General features: G+C 37.9%; 1 long non-coding RNA gene across 1 annotated transcript; it reads right to left on the bottom strand.

Moving 5' to 3' along the window:
• Window positions 1-301: 301 nt before the first annotated feature.
• On the bottom strand, window positions 302-18,494 carry LOC113224800. Its single transcript, XR_003309412.1, has 2 exons — window positions 18,424-18,494; window positions 302-678 (listed from the first exon to the last, which is right to left on the bottom strand). It is a non-coding gene; the product is annotated as an uncharacterized LOC113224800 (long non-coding RNA).
• Window positions 18,495-27,102: the final 8,608 nt, after the last annotated feature.

Below are 27,102 nucleotides of genomic sequence, written 5' to 3'. Positions count from 1 at the left end.
TTTATCTTTTCCTCAACTGAGGGATCTTTTCCTCAACTGAGGGATATTTGTTTCCAGTTTGGGGTGATTACAAATAAAGCCTCTAAAAAATTCACATAAAAGTTATTGTGTGAATATATGTTTTAATTTCTCTGAGGTAAGTAACTAGAAATAGGGCTGCTGGGTTATGCACTAAGTGTATGCATAAGTTCATAAAAAATGGCCCAACTGGTTTCCTAAGAGGCTGAACCATTTTTCACTCCCACCTGCAAAGTATGAGAATTCCAGTTATTCCAAAGCCTCACCAACACTTGCCATTATCTGTGTGATTCTATATCTTTAATAAATTATCCATGACTTCTTATGCAGCTAATTCAATGTCTTTGATTTTGAATGAATGTGATTTTTATTCGCAAAGGAAAAAAATCAAATCACAGAAGAAATGAACTTTATCTCTCCCTAAGTTGAGCATTTTCCCTTGAGTGGATTGACTTTCTTAGTTTCTGGGGTTCACCTTGACTTGAAACACGATCTTGTGCAAAATCCAGAGTAATACCTGCTGCAGATTTGTTTCTTCATGTCTTCTGGAAGCACTACCCAGTTTCCCTGGTACTTGGGAACAGGATCCTTTTTTCTTATGCTTTGGATGCATTAGATTAATCCAGTGGAGGAACGAACACAGAACATGAAAACAGCATTCTAAAAAAAAAAAGAGAGAGAGAAAAAATCTCAGTAAAGATTCTATGACCTGCAGAGAATTTGATCACATCTTCTTTGTCATTCCTGCTTCCCTGGTTCCCAGCCACCCAAACTGGACTCCTTATTCACAACTTGTAAAAATAACTACTTTATGATAAGTCACATTACAAAATATTCATCATTTTAAAGATTACAATTTAGTGTATATTAACAGGGTTTTGCATCTATCATTGCTAATTTTAGAACGTTTTCATCACCCAAAAAGAAACCCCATGTCCATTAGCAAGCCTTACCCCACACCTCCCTCCATCCAGCCCCTGAAATCACTAATGTACTTTCTTTGTTTATGAACTCGCCTATTCCAGACATTTCATATAAATGGAATCATACAATACATGAACTTTTGTGTTGGCTTCTTTCACTTAGCGTAATGTTTTCAAGGTTCGTCATGTTGTAACATGTATCACATTTCTTTGTAGGGCCAAATAAAATTTCACTGCCCAGCTGTTAATCCACAAACAAATTTCCTTACTATTTATTTATGTACCCTCCAACTGATGGTTATGTGAGTGTTTCCACTTTCTGGCTATTGTGAATATGATGTTATGAATATTCAGGAAGAAGGTTATGAATATTCATAGATGGACATATGTTTTAAATTCTTTCGAGTTTTTACTGAGCAGAGAGTTGCTGGGTCATGCAATAACTCTGTGTAACAGTCTGAGAAACTTCAAAACTGTTTTTCTAAAACAGCTGTGCCATTTCACTTTCCCCCAGCAATATGTGAAGTTTCCAATTTCTTCACATCCTTTCCAACACTTGTTAGCTGTCTGTCTTTTTAATTTAGCCACCTTAGTGTGAAATTTTATTTCATTGTTGCTGTGAATGGTATCTCATTGCATTGCATTTCCCTAATGAATAATGATGGTAAGCATCTTTTCATGAGTTTGGTGGCCATTTGTGTATCTTCTCTGGAGAAATGTCTATTCAAATCCTTTGCCCATTTTTAAGATAGGTTATTTGTGGTTTTATTGCTGAGTTTAAGAGTTCTTTGCATAGTTTGGATATAAGTCTTTTATTATATATAAAACTTATAAATATTTTCTCCCATTCTGTGGTTTTTTCACTTTCTTGATGATTTGAAGCACAAAATATTTTGATTTTGATGAAGTCCAATTTACTCATTTATTTATTACTTTTGCCACTTTTGGTGGCATAGCTAAGAAACCCTTGCCTAACACAAAGTCAGGAAGATTTGCTCCTAGGTTTTCTTCTAAAAGGTTTATAATTTTAGTTCTTACATTTATGTCTATGACTGGTACCTTGTTCACCCATATTTACTTATTTAGAAAGCAAACTACACATATATTGTTTCCACAATTCTCCTTATCTAAATTGCAGTTTACTGATTGGGATGGTCAAACACACCTGTTTAATGATGCTATGTGGTTAAATTCACTGTCACTTTACTTCTGCTTCTACAATATTATCTATCCTGTCAGTTCCATAGAGAAAAGCAAGCTAGAGATGAGAACTCCCAAATAAATGTTTGTTCTTTTCACAAAACACTCTTCCAAGCAAAGCACTATTCTGTCTGTTCTTTTTCTTCCAGAGTTTGGAAATAGGTAAATTTATATACAGTTAAAAACACCATCACTGATTTTATTTCCATCCTACAATAGCTTAAGGATCTCTGGAAATTGAAATGTGGAGTTATAAAAATATGGTGCTCAATCTTCTAATCCTTTTGTGTCTCTATCTCTAAAACTAAAAGAGATTGCAAGTACATAGTACTGAAACATTCCCATATTATTCAAGACATCAAATGGTTTTGTACCAATTACCTGGAAAATTTCCCCTTTATCTTTTTTTTTCTGCCTTTTGCTTCAGCAAACAGAGATCTAGCTAATACATTACTTTTCCCTGTCCGGTTTCCCTGTTGAAAAAAAGTACACTAGTACTTATTTCCTCCTCATCTCAAGGGATTAATGCTGTGTTTGAGAAGTGTAAGCACGTTTTGCCTCAGAACTTCTAAAAAGTAAAAGTATGGAGAGCCCAGAGTGTCACTGGCACAGAGAAGCCAGTGTTCTGTGGTATATGTTGTGTGGTATATGTTCTGATGAATAAACAACAGACTAAATTTTTTAGCACAAGAAGAATTTTGTGGAGAATGGTCGATGGTTGGAACCTATTGTTGGAATCTTCATTTTTAAAGCCTTGAAAAATTTTGAGAACACTATGCCAGAAAGAGGGGTGTTCACCAGTTTCTCTATCTTACCTGTCAAAAGAGAGTCTGCTTAGAACTAAGCATTTAGAATCATCTCAAAATCTTATCCTTTATGGGAACACTGCAAATTGTCAGATGATTGCATGATGCTTTGGCTTCTCTTTGCCCTACTCCTGAGGGAATGATCTTACAGCATAGTGATCCAAAAAATACTTGTTTGTATTTTTTATTAATATATTATAGTAGTGCATATTTGGGGGTACATGTAATGTTTTGATGCATGTGTACAATATATAATAATCAAATCAGGGTAATTAGAATAGCCATCAACTCAAATATTATTTTTTTTGTATTGGGAACATTACAGTTCTTTTCTTCTAGCTATTTTGAAATGTACAATATATTACTATTTACTAAACTTTCCTACTGTACTATTAAATATTAGAATTTAGTCCTTCTATGTAATTGTATTTTTGTACCCATTAGCCAGTTTCTCTTTGTTTTTCCCCTTCCGTCTTCCATTCGCTGCTTCTGGTAACCACCATTCTACTTTCTATCTCCATGAGGTTCACTTTTTTGACTCCCACATATGAGGGAGAACATGCAATATTTGTCTTTCCGGGTCTGACTTATTTCACTTAAAATAGTGGCCTCCACTTCCATCCATGTTGCTGCAAATGATAGGATTTCATTTTGTTTTCTTTTCCATTGTGCCTTAATACCACATTTTCTTTATTCATCCACTGATGGACTCTTAGGTTGACTTCATATCTTGGCTATTATGAATAGTGCTGTAATAAACGTGGAAGTGTAGTTAACTCTTTGGTGTACTGATTTCCTTTCTTTTGGATATATACCCATCTGTGAGATTGCTGGATCATATGGTAGTTCAATTTTTAGTTTTTTGAGGAACCTCCATACTGTTTTCCATGATAGCTGTACTACTTTACATTTCTCCCAACAGTATATGAGTGTTCCCTTTTCTTGGTATCCTCACCAGCATTTGTTATTTTTTGTCTTTTTGATAGTAACCATTCTAACTGGTGTAAGATGATGTATCACCACAGTTTTGATTTACATTTGCCTGATGATTAGTAATGTTGAGCATTTTATAATGTACCTGTTAGTTATTTGTGTGTCTTTTTTTGAGAAATGTCCATTCAGTTTTTTTGCTCATTTTTAAATCAGATTACTTGTGTGTTTGTTGTTGTTCAGTTGTTTTGAGTTCCTTGTATGTTCTGGTTATTAATCTCTTATGGAATGGATAGCTTACAAATATTTTCTCACATTCTGTGAGTTATCTCTTTATTGATTGTCTCCTTTGCTGTGCAGAAGCTTTTAAGCTTGATGTAATCCCATTTGTCTAGATTTGCTTTTGTTGCCTGTGCTTTGGAGGTCTTACACAAAATATCTTTGCCCAGACCAATGTCCTGGAGCGTTTCCCCAATGTTTTCTTCTAGTACTTTTATAGTTTCAAGTCTTACATGTAAGACTTTAATCCATTTTGAGTTGTTTTTTTGTATGTATGGTGAAGGATGGAGATCTAGTTTGATTCTTCTGCATGTGAATATCCTGTTGGACAGGTCCAGTAGCTATAAATTCCCTCAGCTTTTGTTCATTTGGAAAAGTCTTTGTTACTCCATTTCTAAAGGCTAACTTTGCTGTGTACAGTATTTTGGGTTGACAATTTGTTTTCTTTTTTTTTCTTTTAGCACTCTGAATACATTGTTCCACTTTCTCCTTGTCTGTAGGGTTTCTGCTGAGAAATCTGTGTCCAGTCATAGTAGATCTCCCTTGTATGTTATTTGTTTATTTTCGCTCACTGCTTTCAGGATCCTCTCTTTGACTTTTACTTTTGTGGGTTTAATTATATCTTAGGGTATTCTTATTTGGGTTGAATTTGATTGGTGACATTTGACCTTCCTGTACCTGGATATTTATTCTTTTTCAGGTTTGGAAAGTTTTCTGTTATTGTTTATTTGAATAAGCTTTCTACCCCTTCTTCAGTTCCTTCTTTAACTCGAACAACCCAAATATTTGCCCTCTTGATATTGTCCCATAGATCCTGTAAGCTTTGTTCTTTCCTTTTTACTTTTCTTCTCCTCTGTGTATTTTTAAATACTCTGTCTTCTACCTCGCTGATTTTTTTTGTTTGATCAATTCTGCTTTGATGCTCTCTGTTGCATTTTTAAGTTTCATGCATTGCATTTTTCAGCTTCAGAATTCTTCAAAAAACATTTTATCTCTCTATTAATTTTTTTTTTTTTTTTTTGAGACGGAGTCTCGCTCTGTCACCCAGGCTGGAGTGCAGTGGCCAGATCTCAGCTCACTGCAAGCTCTGCCTCCCAGGTTTATGCCATTCTCCTGCCTCAGCCTCCCAAGTAGCTGGGACTACAGGCACCTGCCTCATCACCCGGCTAGTTTTTTGTATTTTTTAGTAGAGACGGGGTTTCACCGTATTAGCCAGGATGGTCTCCATCTCCTGACCTCGTGATCCGCCCGTCTCAGCCTCCCAAAGTGCTGGGATTACAGGCTTGAGCCACTGTGCCCAGCCTCTCTCTATTAATTTTTTTGATAAATTTCTGAATTTAGTTTTGTGTGTTCTTGAAGTTTGTTGAGCTTCCCTAATACAGCTATTCTTTTGAGTTCTTTGTCTCAGAGATCCCACATTTTTATCTTTATCATTTTAGGGTTAGTCTCTGACACTTTTTTTTTTTTTTTGAGACAGGGCTTTACTCTGTCACTCAGGGTGGAATACTGTGGGGTGGAGTACTGTGGCGTGATCTCAGCTCACTGCGGCTTTGAACTCCCAGGCTCAGGCAATCCTCCTGACTCAGCTTCCCAACTAGCTGGGACCACAGTATATGCCAGCACACCCAAGATGGGGTCTCATTATGTTGCCCAGGCTGGTCTCAAACTCCTGGGCTCAAGCAATTCTCCTATTTTGGCCTCCCAAAGTGCTGGTATTACAGGCGTGAGCCACCACACCCGGCCTTCTGGCACCCTTATTTTATCTGTTTGGTGAGGTCATATTTCGCTGAATATTCTTCATGCTTGTGAAAGTCTGCACATTGAGGGATCAGGTATTTATTTTAGTCTTTGTAATCTAGCTTTGTTTCTGTCTGTCCTTCAGAGGGCCTTTGAGGGACTATAGGGCAACTGACTTGCTTTGTTCCCTGAGCCTTTGACCACTGCAGCTGTCTCAGCACTAGAGATATTCTAAGTCCAGGCTTGTTGCCAGTCTTACAGGGGCTCCAAGATTGATGTAGCTTTCTGGCCCACGTGGACCTGACGAAGACCCAGGGAAGTACTGGAGCTGTGTGGGAGTGCTGGCCAGGGACCTGAGTGAGGAAGACGGTCCTGGTGACCTAGACATGTACCCCTCCCAGCAGGTCTCGGCAGAGAGAAAATGGGTCCCTTACTTCAGTGAAAAGGACTGGAGTTGAGACTGGGCCACATTCATATCTGCTGTTTGACAGAGGCTAGAGAGCCTTGTTTTGTCTCAAAGGGGTATGCATCACCCAGCAAGTTCTCACACAGATAGGATAGTTCCCCAACTGCAGCAGGAGTGGCCAGAGCTGACTATACCACTTCAGGATCTCTTCTGGATGGAGGATGGCATGCTTGTTACATTGGCTTAAACAAAGATGCATCTTCCAACAATTCTCTGAATATATGGTATAATTCCCTGATTTCATCAGGAGGGGCTGAAGCCGAACTGGGCCCCTCAGTATTTCCTTTGAAACAGAGGCTGGAAAATCTGTCTTGTTTGCCCGTACAGGTACATGTTTTCCAGCAGGTCTCAGCACAGATAAGATTATTCCCCAACTTCAGTGAGAATGGCAAGAGCTGAGACTGGGCCGCTTCAAGATCTGCTGTGAGACTGAGGCCAGAGAGCCCAGTCTTGTTGTCCCACAGGGGCACCTGTCTCCTAGCAGGATGCTGCACAGACAGGATAGTTACCTGACTGCAGCAGGAAGGGCCAGAACTGAGACTGGGCCCTCAGGATCTGCTATAGGACAGAGACTGGAGAGCTCATGTCATTGGTGCAGGTAGTTACGTATCTCCCAGCAGATTTCGGCACAGATGGGATAGTTCCTTCACTGCAGTGAGAGAGGCTGGAGCTGACACTGGGTCCCCTTGAGATCTACTGTGGGTCAGAGGTTGGTGAGCCCATCAGGGAGGCTCAAGCACTGAGGCAGAGAGAAGTCCCATGAGTTCCTCTGGGGAAAAGTTGCTGTGAACCACACAAAGCAGAATTTTTTCTGACATCAGGTATATTATATAGTCACAAGATATATAAAGAGAGCAAAAAATAAAAATACAAATATTCTGATGAAAAAGTTTCACGTAGGTCCAGAAGATTGCTTAATGCAAAATTGTGTTTGGAAAATATGGAGGATTGTTAAGTCTATTCTTTCTCCGTTCTCTAAAAATCAGTGGGCTTGTTTTGCAAACTAAATCTTTATAGGTAATTATGAGGACTTGAATTTATTTTTGGTTCTAACTGCTGAGATGTATTACTGGGATTTAAGTTCTAAATCTTTTGACTATTTAAAAATATTTATTTATTTTTATAAACATTTAATCTATTTAAAATCTATCTTATTTAATGGCAAAATATTCATTTCATTTTGGTTTTAGTGTTCCCATATTGAGGTCTGTCATCCTTTGGTGCCACGGTTCCTTCTCTCTGAGATGCTAATTTGTGTGTCAGAGAAAACTGGAGTTGTATATCTCCAAGTACAAAAACAGATGTTATTATTGTCCTTTCAGCCTCTTTGGCTTCATTTTTGTTATTCGTAGAACAAGCCATCAAAAATTAATGTTGAGAGATGACAAGTATCTTGGCTATTCCATTCAGTAGCAAAAATAATAATTTTTTATGGACTTCATACTTCCATAAGCGTGAATTATTCATGAAGTGCCAGTTTAGGTAAAAGTCAGCTCAATGATAGATCTGAGCCAGCACCAGAAAGTTTGCTAAGGAAAATTGCAATATACTACAGCCTTAAAATTTAGTCAAGCAGTTAAAAAAAGTATCTGCTAGAATTCAAATTCTTAAAGTTTGCAAGTTAAAATTTCAATGAGAACCATATTTTCTAATCTGGAATTGACCCTTCACATTAAATTATTAAAGACAGTGGCCTTTAGGATCTGCCAAGAAAAAAAAAATGGCATTTTGCCTGAGAATTAGTTAACTTTTATTTTCCGTGTCCTAAGCAGGGAGTCAGACAGAAATCAGAGAGCAATAGATGTGCATTTAACCACACGCTTAGAAAACGATCCACAGTTGGTGTGTTCATTTGGCTTCAGGGACCAAAGAGGTGACAGCCACACATGCTATCCTCTAGGGGATCCTCTCCACCTAGTGTACCCTCATTTGTCTCAAAGTAGCAAACTTCCTACATAAGCCTGACTTTGCCTTTGTCTCAAACCTTTGAAAGAAAAGGATATCAATGACATTGAGTCTGAGAAAGGGGGCTGCCATTTAAAGTCACACAACTTGTTTATTTTTTCCAAGTCAGTTTTTAGAGATAGGTTGAATCTCTGTTCCGACTCAGGCAAACAACCTTTCAGCAGTCCAGAATTAAAATGATGGGAAACTAGTGGAAAAGGAATTCAGTAAGGCAGTTAGTTCTAAGCAATGCTTATTGAATGGTGAAAATGAGAAAGTGCAATCAGAAACACAAAAAGGAAAATTCAAGCAGATGAAAGGGGGGAACTAGTGGGAGGAAGTCAGTTATAGATTTTCAGTTCTGGAGCCACAATTGATGGATGTGAAGAAACAGCCTGGAAAAACCTGTGTGGTTTAACAAATGGGCTGGGAGTGGGGATTGTCGTAAAACATTTCAAAATACAGGAATGTCCGGCATTAAATGCATTGTGAAAGCCAAGTTCAAGTCATTGAGCTGGCGTCTCTTTTGTCAGTGTCCCTTATCTTAGTGTTTATTTTCCCTTATTATTTTTGGGATTTGAAATGAGATTTTCCAGATTGTCACATTACGACCTTCCTAGTCATGCTTGAGGACAAATCTCAAAGAAAAGTGAAAATAGATAAGCTATTCTAATGCCTAGTTTATCTTTCATTTTATTTATATCCCTTTCTGGAAATAAAAATATGTGGCTCAATCAAGGGACTTGGCTTTTATTTTGTGTGTGCACATCAAAGAAGTTAAAGACAAGTTGGGCATCACTAGAAAAGTAATATAAATTAAACATGTTTCCATTTATGTGAAAAACATGACTCTATGTACTTGCATGTCAAGCAAGATCCAGGAAAGACCCAAAAAAGGACACTTACAGCAAGAGACAGGAGAAAAAACCATATGGCCATAAACCAAACCTAAACATTCTGGCATAGCTGTATGAAGGGTGTGATTTGAGGAGTAGGGACATTCTTACTGCTGAAATTTACATCAAGGAGGACCACCTCACCAGAGCCCAGCCCCTTAGCATGGCTTTCCAAATCCTTTGTCATTTGGCTTCTACTTTCCCCTCCAGCCTCAACTTCTCACCTATTGTCCCCTCCCTCTTCCCACCATTCCTAAGTTCTAGCTATCCTGTACTACTTTCAGTGCTCCAAAGGTCCTATGCCCCTCCCCCACCAGGATTTTGATATTATCTCTACCCAGCCTCAGTTAATTGCCATTTCCTCTAGGATAATATCCCTGAATCCCCTAATCATTATAAGGCATCCTTGAAAAGAGACCTAATTTGAGGTGTTCTCTTAGCCCTCATGGGTGCAAAACTTAAGGAGGCCAGTCTGCTTCTCTCCTGGGAATTTGATTTGGAAACTAAAATAATAATACATTTTAAATTAGTATTAAAAATTGGAAGAGAGGTAAACTCAGTTGGAGTGCTGTTGTGGAGAATGGAGAATTAATAATCATAAACCTAAAAACCAGGATAAAGAGAATGAAAAAAAAAATAATGCCCAGAATGAAGAAAATGTGCAAGATCATGTATCCTCAGGAAGATAAATAACAAAAACCAGGCGCCATACTTCCTGACAGCTCCACTTCCTAATCTTTGGGTTTTGTGAGAATTACCTGTACCCATATGTTAAATTACCAATTTCTGCTACTGTTAGCAGTTTCTGTTACTTGCATCCTAACGATTCCTGACTAAGACATTGCTGTTCATGTTTATAGCACTCTGTCCTTCTTTGAGCATCACACTTTCCATTGTCTTGCAGTTACTTACTTATTGAACAGAATTCTTCTCTGGGCTGTGCCTCCATTAGGACAAAAACTATATGTATTAAGTCACAGCACATAGAATGGTGCATTGAATATGTAAGAAAATAAATATTTATTGAATTAGTGAATGATTTCTTATGCAACTCCTTTTAATGCTACTTGGCTTGGGTGGATGATGGGGGGAGAATAGAGACCCATTTTCTCCTCTGTGGCTGTCAAATGTTTCAGTTCATAACCCTTGATTATATACAGCTGTGCAGTGTGCAACACGAGAAAAAAGTTCTTCAAATGAGAAGTATTGTCCTATTTTTAATGAATTTGTGTAACATCAATTAATATCACATTGGAGACCTAGGAAGGCCTTCAGGGTCTTCTTCTTCTTCCTTCTTCTTCCTTCTTTATTCCTTCTTCCTTCCTCCTTCCTCCTTCCCCCTCCCCCCCCCCCCCCCCCCCTCTTCTTCTTCTTCTTCTTCTCCTTCTTTTTCTCCTTCTTTCTTCTTCTTCTTCCTCTTCCTCTTCTCCTCCTCCTCCTTCTCCTTCTTCCCACTTTAAGGTAGTAAAAATAGAGACCCATTGTCAATATATAAATTGAGAACAAGAAGTTTTTGAAAGAAACTCAAATATTTTGTTCTGTAGCTGGACTTTCATTTCTTAGTTGACTGAAGAGCAGAATTACCTGGAGAAGTTTGTAAAAACGCAGATTCCTAGATGCCAACCACAATTTCTTTTTTTTTTTTTTTTTTGAGGCAGAGTCTCACTCTGTCATCCAGGCTGGAGTGGAGTGGTGCGATCTCAGCTCACTGCAACCTCCACCTCCTAGGTTCAAGCGATTCTCCTGTCTCAGCCTCCCGCGCAGCTGGCATTACAGGTGTGCATCACCATGCCCGGGTAATTTTTAAATTTTTAGTAGAGACAGGGTTTCACTATGTTGGTCAGGATGGTTTCAAACTCCTGAGGTCAGGCAATCCGCCCGCCTCGACTTCCCAAAGTGCTGGGACTACAGGCCTGAACCACCATGCCTGGCCTGCCAACACAATTTCAATGTTAGCTTCTATTAAGCTCTTTGAATAATTCTGAGCCCCAGGGAAGTTTCTTCATCATACTCCCTTGAGTTGCTCTTAGATCAGGTTTAAAAAACATCTTTAGGAGTTGTAGATATCCATAATGTAAAGATACATATATCTGATCTTAGGCTACTTGCTATCATCATTCAGGGCACCAATTTATTCCATCCACAAGTAACTTGTTACTTATTGTATGTGCTTTGGGAGTCTTTTCAGGAGCAGGCCTGAAGTGGGTCTTGGTTTTGGGGATCAATCTAGAAACAGCATGCTTATAAGAAAACAATAGCAATACTCAGACAATCTTCTTGATTCCATTTAATCATAAAATTTCTGCAGTGAATACTTGCCTAAATATGAAACTGCAATACTGGCATTTAGAATATAAAGAGATATCTCTGTGTCTAATCTAACCCAAATGACATTCTGAATTCTCTCTGTGCCATTCTAAACAATGTTATAATCTAGGACTTCGTATATTATTCCTGACTATTCAGTGGGGATTGTGAAAAATGCTGTTTTGTTAAAAAGGAGATGCTTGTATATGCTAACATGTAATCAGTGATGAAGAAGAAAAAAAAATGAGTCTGTTCTGTCTTACAACAGAAGTACTGACTAGGGTCACGAGAAAGGATCATAACTTACAAGTGGGTGACAAGTAACAAAAAGCTGGGAGACAGGACTGGGCAGGGGCATAAGAACCATAAAATAATGGACTGAAGGAAGGTCATTGTCAGAAAATACCACCAGAAAGGAGTGAAGTCAATAAATTTCCTTGACTGATTTTGATATAAAAAGCATGAGGTGGTTTGGAAAAGGGCTGTTGACTGAGCAAGGGGTAGAAGGATAGTGCATCAAGAAAGAGATAAAGATAAGTCTGTGAATTTAATATTTTTCATCTGCTAATGAAGAAGTTTGAATAGATAATCTCTTTTCTCTTTACTTGTCTGTTTGTTTGCTTTGCAATCAGAAGTAAGTTGTCATCAGTTTGAAGTAATGTGTTATACAATGTTTTGTTCAAGCCTCATGGTAATCTCACATCAAAAATCCTGCAACAGATACACAAAAATAGAAAGCCAAGAAATTGAAACATACCATGAGAGAAAATCACTTTTTAAAAAGGAAATATAGGAAGGGAGGAAGGAGTGAAGGAAGGAAGAAAAGAACCAGAAACAACCAGAAAACAAATAAAATGGCAGTAACAGTCCTTACTTATCAACAATAATATTGAATGGAAATGGACTAAACTCTCCAATCAAAAGATGTAGCATCATTGAATGGATAGAATATAAAAGCAAGACCCAATTCTCTGTTGTTTACAAGAAATACACTTCCCCTGTAGAGACACATGTAGACTAAAAGAATAGAAAAAGATATTCCATGCCAATGGAAATCCAAAAAAAGAGTAGGAGTAGCTATACTTATATAAGACAAAATAGATTTCAAGACAAAAGCTATAAAATAGACTAAAAATGTCATTGTATGATGACTAAGGGGTCAAAGGGGTCAATTCAGCAAGAGGATACAACAATTGTACATATATATGCACCCAACACTGAAGCACCTATATATATATAAAGTAAATATTATTAGAGTTAAGAGAAAGATAGACCCCATTACAATAATAGCTGGAGACTTCAACAGCTTACTTTCAGCATTGAACAGATCATCTGACAGAAAATCAACAAGGAAACATTGGACTTAATCTGCAGTCTAGAACAAATGGACCTAATAGATATTTATAGAACATTTCATCCAGTGGCTACAGAATACACATTCTTTTCTTCAGCACATAGTTTATTCTCAAGTATAGACCATATATTATGCCATAAAACAAGTCTTAATAAATTCAAAACAATTGAAATAGTCTTCTGTATCTTCTTTGACCTCAACGAAATAAAACTAGAAATCAATAACAAGAGGAATTTTGAAAACTATACAAAAACATGGAAATTAAACAATATGCTCCTGAATGACTGATTGGTCAATGAAAAAATTAAGAAGAAAACTTTAAAATTTTTTTTTTTTTTTTTTGAGACGGAGTCTCGCTCTGTCACCCAGGCTGGAGTGCTGTGGCCGGATCTCAGCTCACTGCAAGCTCCGCCTCCCGGGTTCACGCCATTCTCCTGCCTCAGCCTCCCTGGTAGCTGGGACTACAGGCACCGCCACCTCGCCTGGCTAGTTTTTTGTAGTTTTTAGTAGAGACGGGGTTTCACCGTGTTAGCCAGGATGGTCTCCATCTCCTGACCTCGTGATCTGCCCGTCTCGGACTCCCAAAATGCTGGGATTACAGGCTTGAGCCACCGCACCCGGCCTAAAATTCTTTAAACAAATGGAAATGGAGGCACAACATACCAAAGCCTATGGGATACAGCAAAAGCACTACTAAGAGGAAAGTTTATATCAACAAGTGCCTACATGAAAAAAGTAGAACTTCAAATAAACAATTTAATGATGCATCTTAAAAAGCAAGAAAACCCAAATAGTAGAGGAAAAGAAATAGTAAAGATCAGAGAAGAAAAAATAAAATTGAAATTAAAATATACAAAAGATCAATGAAACAAAAAGTTGGATATTTGAAAAGATAAATGAAATGAACAAACCTTTAGCCAGACTTAATCAGAAAAAAAGCCAGAAAAAAAGAGAGAAGAGACAAATAAATAAAATTGGAGCTGAAAAAAGAGACATTACAACTGTTACCATGGAAATTCAAAGGATCTTTAGAGACTACTATAAGCAACTATATGCCAATAAATTTGAAAGCCTAGGATAAATGGATGAATTTTTAGAAGCATACAACCTACCAAGACTGAACCATGGAGAAATCCAAAACTTAAACAGACCAATAACAAGCAACAAAACCAAAGCCATAATGAAAATCTCTCAGAAAAATAAAAAAGCCCAAGACCCAATAGCTTCAATGCTGAATTTTACTGAACATTAGAGAATAACTAATACTGATCCTACTCAAACTATTCTGAACAACAGAGGAGAAAATATTCCTAAACTTATTCTTTGATGACAATATTACCCTGATACGAAAACCAGACAAAAACACATCAGAAAAAGAGAAGGCTAAAGGCCAGTATCTCTGATGAACATAGATGCAAAAATCCTCAACAAAATACTAGCAAACCAAATCCAACAACACATTAAAATAATCATTTATCATGACCAAAAGGGATTTATCCCAGGGGTGCAAAGATAGCTCAACATATGCAAATGTGATACAGCATATCAACAGAATGAAGGACAAAAACATGTGATCATCTCAATTGATGCTGAAAAACACTTGATAAAATTCAAGATCCCATCATGATTAAAAACTCTCAAAAAACTGAGTGTAGAAGGAACATACTTGAACAATATAAAAGCCATATATGACAGAACCGCAGCTAGTATCATACTGAATGGGGAAAAACTGAAAGCCTTTCCTCTGAGATCTGGAACATGACAAGGATGCCCACTTTCACCACTGCTATTGGACATAGTACTGGAAGTCCTAGTTAGAGCCATCAGACAAGAGAAAGAATTAAAGGGCATCCAAATTGGAATGGAAGAAGTCAAATTGTCTTTGTCTGCAGATGATATGCTCTTACATTTAGAAAAACCTAAGGACTCTACCAAAAGCTATTAGAATTGATGAATTCAGTAAAGTTGCAGGATCCAAAGTCAACATATAAAAATCAGTAGTGTTGGGGCTGGGTACGGTGGCTCATGCCTGTAATCCCAGCAGTTTGGGAGGCCAACGCGGGCAGATCACGAGGTCAGGAGATAGAGACCATCCTGGCTAACACGGTGAAACTCTGTCTCTACTAAAAAAACACAAAAAATTAGCCAGGCGTGGTGGCAGGTGCCTTTGATCCCAGCTACTCGGGAGGCTGAGACAGGAGAACGGCCTGAACCCGGGAGGTGGAGCTTGCAGTGAGCCGAGATTGCGCCACTGCACTCCAGCCTGGGCGACAGAGTGAGACTCTGTCTTAAAAAATAATAATTACAAAAAAAAAAAAAATCAGTAGAGTTTCTGCATGCCAATACTGAATAATCTAAAACGGAAATCAAGAAACTGATCCCATTTACAATAGCTACAAATAAAATAAAATACCCAGGAATAAACATAACCAAAGAAGTAAAAGATTTCTACAATGAAAACATACATTGCTGGTGGCTATGTAAAATGACACAGATACTCTGGAAAATGGTTTGACAGTTTCCCCTTATGGAACTGAAAATGTCCTTGCCATATGACTCAGCAATAGCACTCCTGAATATTTATCCTAGAGAAATAAAGAAACGTATGTTCACATAAAACCATGTGCAAGAGTATTCATAGCATCTTTATTCACAGTAGCCCTAAACTGGAGAAAACTGAAATGTTCTTCAATGGGTAAACAGATGAACAAATTGTTCTACATCCATGCCATGGCACACTACTGAACAACAACAAAAAAGAAACTATGGATATATGCAATGTGGTAGACAGAATAATGCCCCCACCTCCCCACAAAAGATGTATACTCTGTATCCCTATTACATGGCAAAAGGGTCTTTGCCGATTATTCTGGACTTTTCTGGTTGATTCAGTCTAATCACAGAAACTCTTAAAAGCAAAAAATTTTCTGTGGCTAGAGTCGGGGAGAGATGAAGCAGAAGTCAGAGAGATCCCACGCATGAGAGGTACCCTATCTGCCATTTCTGGAGGTGTACCACGTTAAGTATAAAAAGGATGTAGACAAGCACTAGGAGCAAAGATTGGTTCCCAGTTGACTGCCAGCAAGGAAATAGGGACCTCTGTTCTGCAGCTGCAAGACGCTGAACTTGTCCAACAACCTGAATGAGCATGGAAGTGGATTCATCCCAAGTCTCTAGAAGGGAACACAGGGCTTGTTTTAGGCTTTATGAGATTCTAAGGAGAGGGCCCATTGAGCCACACTGTTCCCAGACTTTTGACTTTGAGAACAATAAAAAAGAGAAGAAATGTATGAGACAATAAATGTGGGTTGTTTTAAGTAGATAAATTTGTGGTGATTTGGAACAGTAAGAGTAAAAAAAAATATGTGCAACAACTTTAATGGATCTCAAGAGAGGTATGCGGAGTGAATAAAGCCAGTCTCAAAAGGTTTCACCCTGAATGATTCCATTTGTATAGTGTTTTCGAAATGATAAAATTATAGACATGGACAACCGATTAATGGTTGCTAAAGTTTGGGGGGGAAAGAGAGGAGGTGGATTTGACTGTAAATGGGTAGCATGAAGGATCCTTGTGCTGATGGAATTATTGTGTAACTTGGCTAGCTACACAATCTATACTTGTGCTAAAATTGCATGGAGCTTGATATGATCTGTCTCTGTGTCCCCACACAAATCTCATCTCGAATTGTAATCCCCACTTGTTGAAGGAGGGACCTGTAATCCCTACATGTCGAGGGAGAGAGGAGATTGGATCATGAGGGTCGTTCGCCCTGCTGTTCTCGTGATAGTGAGTGCGTTCTCATGAGATCTGGTGGCAGTTTCCCCTGCTCTTGCTGGCTCTCTCTTGTCTGCTGCAATGTAAGCCTTGCCTGCTTCCCCTTCCACCATGATTACAAGTTTCTTTAAGCCTCCCCAGCCATGTGGAACTGTGAGTCAATTAAACCTATTTCCTTCATAAATTATACAATTTCAGGAAGTTATTTATAGCAGTGTGAGAATGGACTAATACAGAACTCAATACATACACACGTATACATACATGGGTGCATATAAGTGGGTACAATCTGAATAATGTCAATATCACTGTCACTATCTCTTTTGTGATATTGCACTATAGTTATGCAAGACATTACAATTGGGAGAAAGTGGGATAAAGGTACAGAAATTTCTTTATTATTTCTTAGAACTAGATGTGAGTCTATAATTATCTCTAAATAAAAAACTTAATTTAACAAAGGCTTAATAGATATAAAAAACAGATTTTAAAGTATTATTTATTATTTTAAATTTATATTTAAATTTTAAAAAACTTAAATTTATATATATAAATTTATGGTTTTATGATACAAAACCATTGTCCTTATTTAAACAATGGAACTAAATATATCAGATCATCATCCCTGTGACCTCAAAATGAGCTCAGGTGTAAGGTAAAGTTCACTCCACAGTTTCTTGTTGTTCATTTGTGCTTACATTATTCCAACTGACTTCCAGCCACAGTTTTCCTATAGGGATCTCTTTAAGACACTTCCCAATTTTATGACTGTTAGTTAAAACTAGATAATAGAATTCACGCATCCACCTAACAGGATATATCATTTTTCTGTCACTGTTATAACAAATTATAGCAGAGTTAGTGGCTTAAGATAACACAAATTTGTTATCTTACCATTCTAGAGGTCACAAGCCCAAAATGGATCTCAGGGGACTAAACTCAAAGTGTCAGTAGGGCTGTGTTTTTCTGGAGGCTCTAGGGAGAATCTGTTTCCTTGCCTGCTCCAGTTTCCAGAGGCTGCCTGCATTCCTTGGCTTGTGGCCCCTTTCAGGGCTCCCTCCAAGAATCACACTACTCTGACTCTGCTTCAATCTCCACATCTCTTTCTTTGACTGTGACCCTCCTCCCTCCAACACTGGTAGTTACATTGGGCTACCTGGATAACCTCCCTATATCAAGATCCTTTACTTAATCGCATCTGCACTATTCATTTTGCCATGTAAGGTAACATATTCACAGGTTCTGATGGTTAGGACATCTTTTGGGTGGGGTGATGAGGGAAGCGTTATTCTGCTTGTCAACAGTACGTACACATACTGTAGCATATTGCCATATGCAGAATGTGTACAGATGTGTGAGGATACCACTGTCACTCTATTGTGTAGTACTATAATATTTCTGGTACACTGCCCTCAGGATATCTCAGGGACCAATTCCATGACCATTTCCTGTGCACAGTTAGAAAGGCATCGGATTTAATTCATTTATTAAATATCAGTAGGGCTTAATGTCTTTTTGGAGTTTGTGTTTGTTTAAACACAATTACGCATAGGGGTTCTAATATTCTCTTTCCATGCCTCAATGTATTGCTTTTGTACCTCTTAGATTGGGTGCTCCCAGTTGGAGGTCACTGCTCTAAACAACCAGTATTTAACAACTTCTTACATCTGTATAGCAGTGTACAATTTACAGACTGTTTTCAGAAAGAGTGTCTCAGTTCATTCTGATTGCTATAGCAAAAATACCTTGGAATAGGTGACTTAAACAACAGACATATATATTTCTCACAGTTCTGAAGGCTGAGAAGTCCAAGATCAAGGCGCCACTTCTTGATTCATAGACCACTCTACTCTTGCTCTGTATTTACATGGTGGAATGAGGATGAGGGAGCTCTTCTGGAACCCTTTCATAAACGTGCTAATCCCATTAGGAGAGCTCCGCTCTCATGACCTGATTACTTCCCAAAGACCCCACATCCTAATACCATCGCCTTTGGGCTTAGGATTTCCACATATGAATTTGTCGGGGGGAGGATAAAAACATTTAGTCCATAGCAAAGATTGCTTTATCTCTTGGAATCATTAATTCCATGCAAGCAACACTTGCAAGCAATTTCCATTTTATCGATGAGGTATCTGAAGCTCAGAGAAGTTCAGTACCTTGACTAAGGACAAAACTAAAACAGAGCCAACTGAAGAATTGCAGTCTTTCATTGTAGTCCACAGTTCAACAACAACACTGAATAGGGGTTGTGGGTAAATAAAGAGGGAAATTTTCTGTCTCCAGGGAGAAGACATTCTGAGTCTTTGGGAGGCACCAGTAGTAATGGCAGGGAAAGCAGATAAACCTTGTTCAAAACAGGTTTATCTGGTTATCAAAGCACCAACTACTGAGACATCAACTGATTTCCTCATGTTCAAAGCCTGTACACGACAAGAACCAAGTTCAGTACCAAAAATTGGTGTGGCTCAAAGAAGAAGTGGGGAGTATACAATAAAGAAAAGCTGTATTGTTCTAAGTAAATTTTCTTTTGCATTTCATGAGGTCACAAATAGTTTTAGCATTTTTTCCCCCTTGGCTTTCTTTTGGAGAGGACCTTACAAATGATAGTGATTCGATGACAGACATTCTTTTTCCCCAAGTGGTTTAGAGCATTCCAAAGGAGACAAGGCTATTTTGATTCACTGGGGCTTGGGAGTCTTGGTAGGAAAAGATCTGCAGTGCTGCTGTCCTTCTGATAAAAGGAACAAATGTGTTCTTGAACAATCTTGAAAGGATGACACAGCTCATGGAAAATCTAGGAAATGCAATGTTATTACTATACAAGAGTCACAAGACATGATCTCAGAGATAATTTAGTACAGCATGATTGAGCAGCAGAGGAATATGGAAATTTGTAACTGATAAATAATGGTAGCTGGGTCAGATTTTGAGAGGTGGTTGGAAAGGTTTAACAGACAGATTCCTAAAGGCATTTAATGGATTTTAGCTCCAACACTGACAATTTTAGTAAACTAAATGCTAATTTAGGCCTCATGCATTCTTTTATATATTCAATTCATGTGGCTGGAAACATTGATCTTTATATTATTGAGAAACAATTTAATTAGACCTGTAAATAGCTCTTAAAGTACAAATAATAAGAACCAAATATTTGAAAGTGACTTCAAGACTGGCTTGCAAAGAGTGTATAAGTTTCTATTTGCTGGTGTAATTACCCATTTGCAAGAGGTGCACACACAGGCCAGATCTCCTAATTGATTTACTTAGTAACACCGAGGTCACATTACATTGGCAAGGGGAAATGGAAGGCAGAATTATTTACCTTGATACTATCAACAAGAATAAACAAATGATAACTTCAGTTATCTGATTTTTTAAAGTGAGACATCTGAGGTATAATAATCTGAATTGCATTGTTACTGAATTTCACATTGATGCTAGATAGGCTCAGAGTCAGAAAGCCAGTGTTTTACATAGAGACTTTAGAGACTTTTTTGCGTATGTAAGTGACTTTTATACAGCTCAATTTGCCAGTATGTCACTTACCTATTTATACATGGGCCAAGTACTTGACTCGTTTTTTAACTTTCCAGTTTTATAAAAATGAAAGTGAGAGTCAAAATCCTATTTTCATAACTGTCAACTAATTCATAGTTAACAGTAACTGGAAAATAGAATAGCGTGTAGGCATCGGACTGAACATAATGACTTTATTGAATTTTCTTTACTATAATAATATTTCTGGACTTCCCAATTTCATGGGTTTGAAAAATTTAGCAAACATCTTGCTATAAATCCATACTACAGATTACTCAAAGGGTTGGGAATACAATTCAAGAGGAAATTCTTTAGATTTGGGATAATTCACTTTTATTTTTCAAGGGCTTTTGTTTTAAGGATACCTGAAAAATCATAAAATCAGATGGGATTTAAGAGTTATTTAATCTAGTGGTACCTATGCACCAGTCATTAGATCTGTGCTGGGCTGCCTGCCTACACATTTTTAGCTAATTTCCATGTCTTCAGACAAGAAAAATGTTTTCCAAGGAAAACAGTCTTTTGGATTTTTTTTTTAAGTGCAATTTCTGGGCCCTGCCCTAGATTTTCTGACTGAGCAAATTTATAGGTGAGGCCCTGGAATCGTATTTTTTTAAAAAGCTTCCCAGGTGATTTTGAGATCCAACCATTTGTGGAAACCACTGATGTTAGTCCAGTCTCTTTGCTTTCCAGATGCAAAATCTGAGACCTGCCTTGTCCTAGATAAGCAAGTGAAGGAGAGGAATCCGGAACCCTGAGTTGTAATTCATTTTTTTGTGCTTCCCACTCACTTGGCACACCTGCTGATCAAATCTTTCCCATTTCCTCTGAACTCAGAACAGGAGAAGGTGCACATATGTCCACAACAATTTCCCAACACTAGGGAGTGTTGATTTGCTGGGGGAGCAAGTGGCATCACCTTCCCTGGAAAATTTTAAAACCGAAAGAAAAAGTTTAACTGGCTGATAATTTATACATGAAATCCTGTCTGAAGATAGGGAGATGGGCTAGATAATATTTTATCTCTTCTAGCCCTAAGTTTCCATGCTCCTATAATTTAGTTAAAAAAAGGAACCCATTTGTACCGTCATGCACTTTCTTTTCTTTTTAAGATAGTTTCTCCAGAAACTTCCATGTGTGGAGAAACTTACTGTCTTCCTCCTTCTTCTATTTAACTTTTCTTATCTGAAAGAAGGACTACACTGTAAACACTTACATATGCAAAACCCATGACTTTGGCACACTCCTACCACTTTCAGATCAAACCGACAGATAGCCTAAGTGGTCAGGCTGGCAACTAGTTTAGCATAAATACAACAGCACCACCTTGTGTTGCGTTTCTGGGAGAATTTACCACTTCAGCAGGACAAAGACTTAGGCCAGGAGAGGTGGCTTAGGATACAGCAACTATTCCTTTACCTTTCCTCCTGGGAGCAAATGCTAGCCATTTCGAGAAGCCTTTCTGTGTGTTATCAGCCTAAAATTTTCTTCTATAAACTATGTAATTTTTAAAATATATTTTTAAAAACATACATGTATTTTTAAAATATAAAAGGTAGCTGAGAAATGGAAATGCAGAAATAAACATATATTATTAAAAGCCTAGGTAAGCACAGTGCTTTAGTAAATATTATAGAAGAAAAAGTTAATGTCAACTTTTATTGCAAAAGACTTGATGGTAAATGTACATTTAATGCTATTGTGATTTAACACTTTCTCTAAAGCGTCTCCCATATTTGGGGAGGTAGCTTTTAAACTATGTATTTGCCTATTAAGGGAAGAAAAGAATGTTTCACTTTCTCATAATCATTCTAGGTGAGCCTGGATAAAATTTTTGTTTTCCCCAAGTATAGTTGTAGATTCACATATATAAATATATGTACACATGAACATATATAATATTCATATTATATCTTGTTTTCCCCAAGTATGGCTGTAGATTCACATACTATATGTGTACATAAATAATACACATATGCACATATATATTTACATCTGCACTATGGAGCAAGCTAAAAATTTAATATGTGAATATCAACATGGGACTGAAAGACCATATTTTAAAGACCAGAAAATTGAAATATTTGCTAAACAAGTATGTCAAATGTCTGATATTTTCAACAGAAAGAACATGACTAATTAAGGAAGATTGTTTTCAGTTGTAATTTGAAATGTCAAGATTAGTATAACAAATCAACAATTCTTTGTCTCTGAAATCATCAGGAAAATTGAGCTGAGGTCTTACAAGCTACACATTATTATGGGAAGAGAAGTTACAGGATTAGAAATTAGCAAACCGGGCATTCGGGGCCTTGCTGGGCCCGGTCACGCAGAAAAACTTACCCAGAAATTCCTGCAGAAAGCTCAGTAATGTTACTTTTAGTTGTAAAAGAGGATTTGGTCTTCAAAGTTTATTTGCCATTGTTCACCCAGTCTTTAGTGCGTATATTTACTGTGCTTAGCTAATAACTTTGAATTAGACTCTACAAATAAGAAAACATTATTTCTTAGTTCCTCATATTCTTTCTTGTGAAAGACCAGACAAGTAGCACATCTGATTAGGCAATATTTCTAATTTTTGGATAATTTTTTTATATTGTATGCTCCAATTAAATTATAATCTAATTTATAAAAATACTAAATGTATAGTTATGAAGGGGGCACTACAATTTTAAAGACCTGTGAAATGTTCAGGTATGAATCATGAACTTGGTGGGCTTCCAGTAAATACCAGTTGGCAGATACAGTGTTTGTCATATCAATATGAAGAAAATGTTCTTCTTTTCTTCAAACAAAGGCAATCTCAAAAACTCCCAAGGGCTATTCCATTTGTGTACTTGTCAGTCACTTGACTTCTTTCCTAATCACTGTTTTCTAGTCCCAGTTCTATGCACAAAGGAAAGTTCCACCCTTTTCCCCAACCCTGCACTCAGGGTCACTCCCCATCAAATGGCACCTACCTGGAGCAGAATGTTGATTTCACACTTGCTCCAAGCGTTCTTCTCCCTTCCATTAGACTTTCACTTAAAATTTATTTTTTGGTAGAATTTGAGTTCCAGAGAAGGTATGGACTTAATTTCTAGTGGCTCTTAATTCTGTACTGCCAGCCAGATGACTTCCAGCTACATGGCTTTTTTGTCACAGGATGAAGCAATGACTGTGGATAATGGAAAAATAATAACTTTCTAGAATGGTGGAATAATTTTAGAAAGTGTTAGTGTTTACTAATTGAGTTGTGTATTAGTCTGCTTGGGCTGCCACAGCAAAATACCCCAGACTGGGAGGCTTAAAGAACAAAAGTTTAGGCCAGGCATGGTGGCTCACACCTGTAATCCCAGTCATTTGGGACGTCAAGGCAGGTGGATCACCTGAGGTCAGGAGTTCGAGACCAGCCTGGCCAACATGGTGAAACCCCATGTCTACTAATAATACAAAAAAATTAGCCAGGCGTGGTGGCTTACACCTGTAATCCCAGCTACTTGGGAGGCTGAGGCAGGAGAATTGCTTGAACTCGGGAGGCGGAGGTTGCAGTGAACTGAGATTGTGCCATTGTACTTCAGCCTGGTGACAGAGTGAGATCCTGTCTCAAAAAAAAAAGAAAGAACAAAACAGAACAGAAGTTTATTTTCTACAGATTCTGCAGGATACAAATCCAAGATCCAGGTGCCAGCAGGGTTGGTTTCTGGTTGCAAATGGTCACGGTCTGGCTGTGTCCTTACATGGTCTTTTCTCTGTAAGCATGGAGAGACAGAGAGAACGCTGGTGTCTCTTCCTCTATTATAAGGGCACTAGTCTTATCAGATTAGGACCCCACCCTTATTATTTCATTTAACCTTAATCACTTCTTTGGAAAGCTTATGTCCACATATAGTCACTCTAGGGTTAGGGCTCCAACACATGGAATTTTAGGAGGGGACACAATTTATTCCCTAATAGATGGTAACGTAACTTGAACCTGGGAGGTGGGGGTTGCAGTAAGCCGAGATTGCACCCCTGCACTCCAGCCTGGGTGACAGAGTGAGATTCTGTCAAAAAAAAAAAAAAAAAATCACTGAAGATGAATATCCATAACATGGACATAATAACACAGCCCTGTCCTAACTTGGTTCTGACAGTGTCACATAGGAAAAACGTTTTAGAGTTAGAATTGCAACCTCTTGCTTCCAAATGCCTATTTTACATTAACTACTATGTTTTATTTTCCCAAATCTTCAACATTATGCTTCTAGAGGCAATTTTCAGAACTAGTTTTTTTTTTCTTATTTGTATGCTGAAGTGTTATATATGTGATAAACAAGAAGACAAAATGACAGAAATGAATTAAAGTCAATATAATCACCCCTGTTAAGCCGTTATGTGTTTCCATTAGAGCTTTACATACTAGCTCCATAGTTTAAGTTATTTCACTTCTCTGAGACCTGGCTTTTCCCTTGAAAAGATATGATTAATAATCCCCATCTTAAATAGTTGACCTGAGGAGTAAATGAAAATACACATATATATAAAAGATTCCATGAGGACACAGCAGTAAGGTTGCCATTTGCAAGGTTTTAGAACATAGCGGACTTCTAACAGAAACAATGTTACCCTCTGTCTTACTAAGTTTTATAGTATAATTTTCCATTGCCTGAAATCTCTAATTCTGTAAACTATCCGATCTATAAAGTAAAGTAGTTCACGTGTGCATTTTGATAAAGAGTTGATGTTTGCTGCTTCTATTTTGAGGAGGAACATGCCACCACTCTTGGGTGAAGTGGCGATTTAATAAATAACTATAATACAGATGTCTGACTCAACAACTGGCTGGAGTTCTGAAAGTAAAACTGTGCAAATCAAGGAGACGGTAGCAAGCCTTAAATTCTCCATTGCCTCATAGTAAATTTATCTACAACATCCTTTGGAATGCTCAGATCGCTTCTAATTACATCAAGATCATCAGTAAGTCTGCTCAAGAAAAGCCAACCTCCTCTTTCTTGGTCCAAAGATGGGTTTAAACTTTTAAAATTTCAATACCTAAAGGCAATTTAAAAAAAGTTTTCAGTGTTTTTGAAAGATTGAACTTTCCAGATTTAATTTTTTTTTTTCATAATCTTAACCAAGTTGTAAAGTTCTGAGCCTGTGGAGGGGTTGGGGGTTGAAGGATAGAGTTTGCATATACCCATATGAAATGCACATACATAATTACATGCCAGAAATCACCATAATCACTCTTATAGCTATACAGTGTGACCTTGACAGGTACAGGCACAGGAGCTTACAGATTGATGGGGTAGAAAAACATTAAAAACTACACAAGTGGCCACATGGATACAAATATGATAAGAGCCATGAAGGCAAACATTTAGTTGAAAGCACTGCAATACAAGTGAGTCCAATATATGTCAAGTACAACACAAAGCATCTTCTTTGCACGGGTCTTACTACTTTCTAGCACACTCTTGCAGCGCTCTTAGGCAGGCAGAAATGCTGTAAGACACAGTGAGGTGAAAGTTAGGAGAAAGTAGTGATAGGATATTTTTCCTCTTAATGTAAATTGTGAAGGAAAAAATTCCTCTACAAAAATTCCCATAGTCTAAACTCCACATTTTCCAAAGTCCTTAGATCCATGGCAAGTTTCCATGGAGCACAGATTGAACTCTCTCATGTAGAAGAATAACCTACTTGTTTTCAGAAGAAAGGCGGGAAAAGTGCCTGAAACCACACCCACTAATGATATCAACTGTTTCCAGAAGGAAGGCTCGCCCATAAAAATGGTGCCAGCTTGGCTGGACAGGGAAAGCATGATGGTGACCCCACCCACGATGTCAGCCCGGGGCCCTGACCGTACAGAACCTTCACACTGGGTTTTTTAAGGACCAGTTGCAGTCTTGTCTCCTCCCTCCCCACAGCCCAATCTCAAATGCTAACTTTGACCTTCCTTCCTGCCCCTGCTGTGTCGGTTGGCATGCCTCAGCACTGTAGCAAAAGAAAGCTGGATTTTTTCCAGGAATAGCTTCAGTCTTGCTCAGATGAAAGGCAGGATGCCAGGGTGAGGTGATTTTGTTATTAATCAGCCTTGATTTGCAGAAGATGACACAGTTGCCAGGTCTGTGCTTTAAGTATCCTTTCAGCAGTGTTGAAAGTCAAATATTATTCAGCTAGGTTCTAAGCAGGCACTTTAAATCATGCTAAAGGCTGTGCCATTTCAGTGCTAGAGGCAGAAACTGAAAACGAATAATATGCTATTGGGAAACTGTGGTGAACTCTGTCATTTTGAACCCTGAGCACCTGTTTGTGCTTATAAAGCTGAGAGTTCATGTTGAGGGAGCATGGAGATATTGGAGTATAGCAGGACCAAGTCTGTCCAACTTGACTTCAAGGGCATTTAAGTGAAAATTTGCTTTAAACAGTCAATGCTGAGGAGAGAAAAGACTCTGGAAATCTATAATCTAATTCCTTGGGGAGCATTTCTAGTTTAATAAGTGGTAGAATACATTGCCCATCTTAGACAATCACCTGCAAAAAATGTCCTGACCAAAATCCTGCTAGGCCATTCAAGTACTCCTAGCGTTCAATGTCGGCTCAGTGAGTGCACACTTTGACTTTATTAATGGTGCACCATTTTTCTGGACTCATGATAATAGTCAAGCCTACCCTTTTATAAATTGATTTTGTTTTGTTTTCTAATGAAAAGTTTTAAACAATCTATATAAATGGCATATTGTCTAAATTGTAAAGTGTCGAGATGACATTTCATTTGTTTTTTGTTCCATTGAGAAATGGAAAGTTTAAGGGCTTCATTGTCAAATGGATCAAGATTCAGACTCCAGTTTGGATAGTTATGAGCTGTGCAATTCTGAGCAGTCTGCATAACCTCTTAAAATTTCAGGTTTCAACCAGGTGTAGTGGCTCATGCCTGTAATCCCAGCACTTTGGGAGGCCGAGGTG

The sequence above is a fragment of the Piliocolobus tephrosceles genome, chromosome X (assembly GCF_002776525.5).
Source record: "Piliocolobus tephrosceles isolate RC106 chromosome X, ASM277652v3, whole genome shotgun sequence".
Classification (NCBI taxonomy): Eukaryota; Metazoa; Chordata; class Mammalia; order Primates; family Cercopithecidae; genus Piliocolobus; species Piliocolobus tephrosceles.
This window is presented reverse-complemented; position numbering and strand designations above follow the sequence as displayed.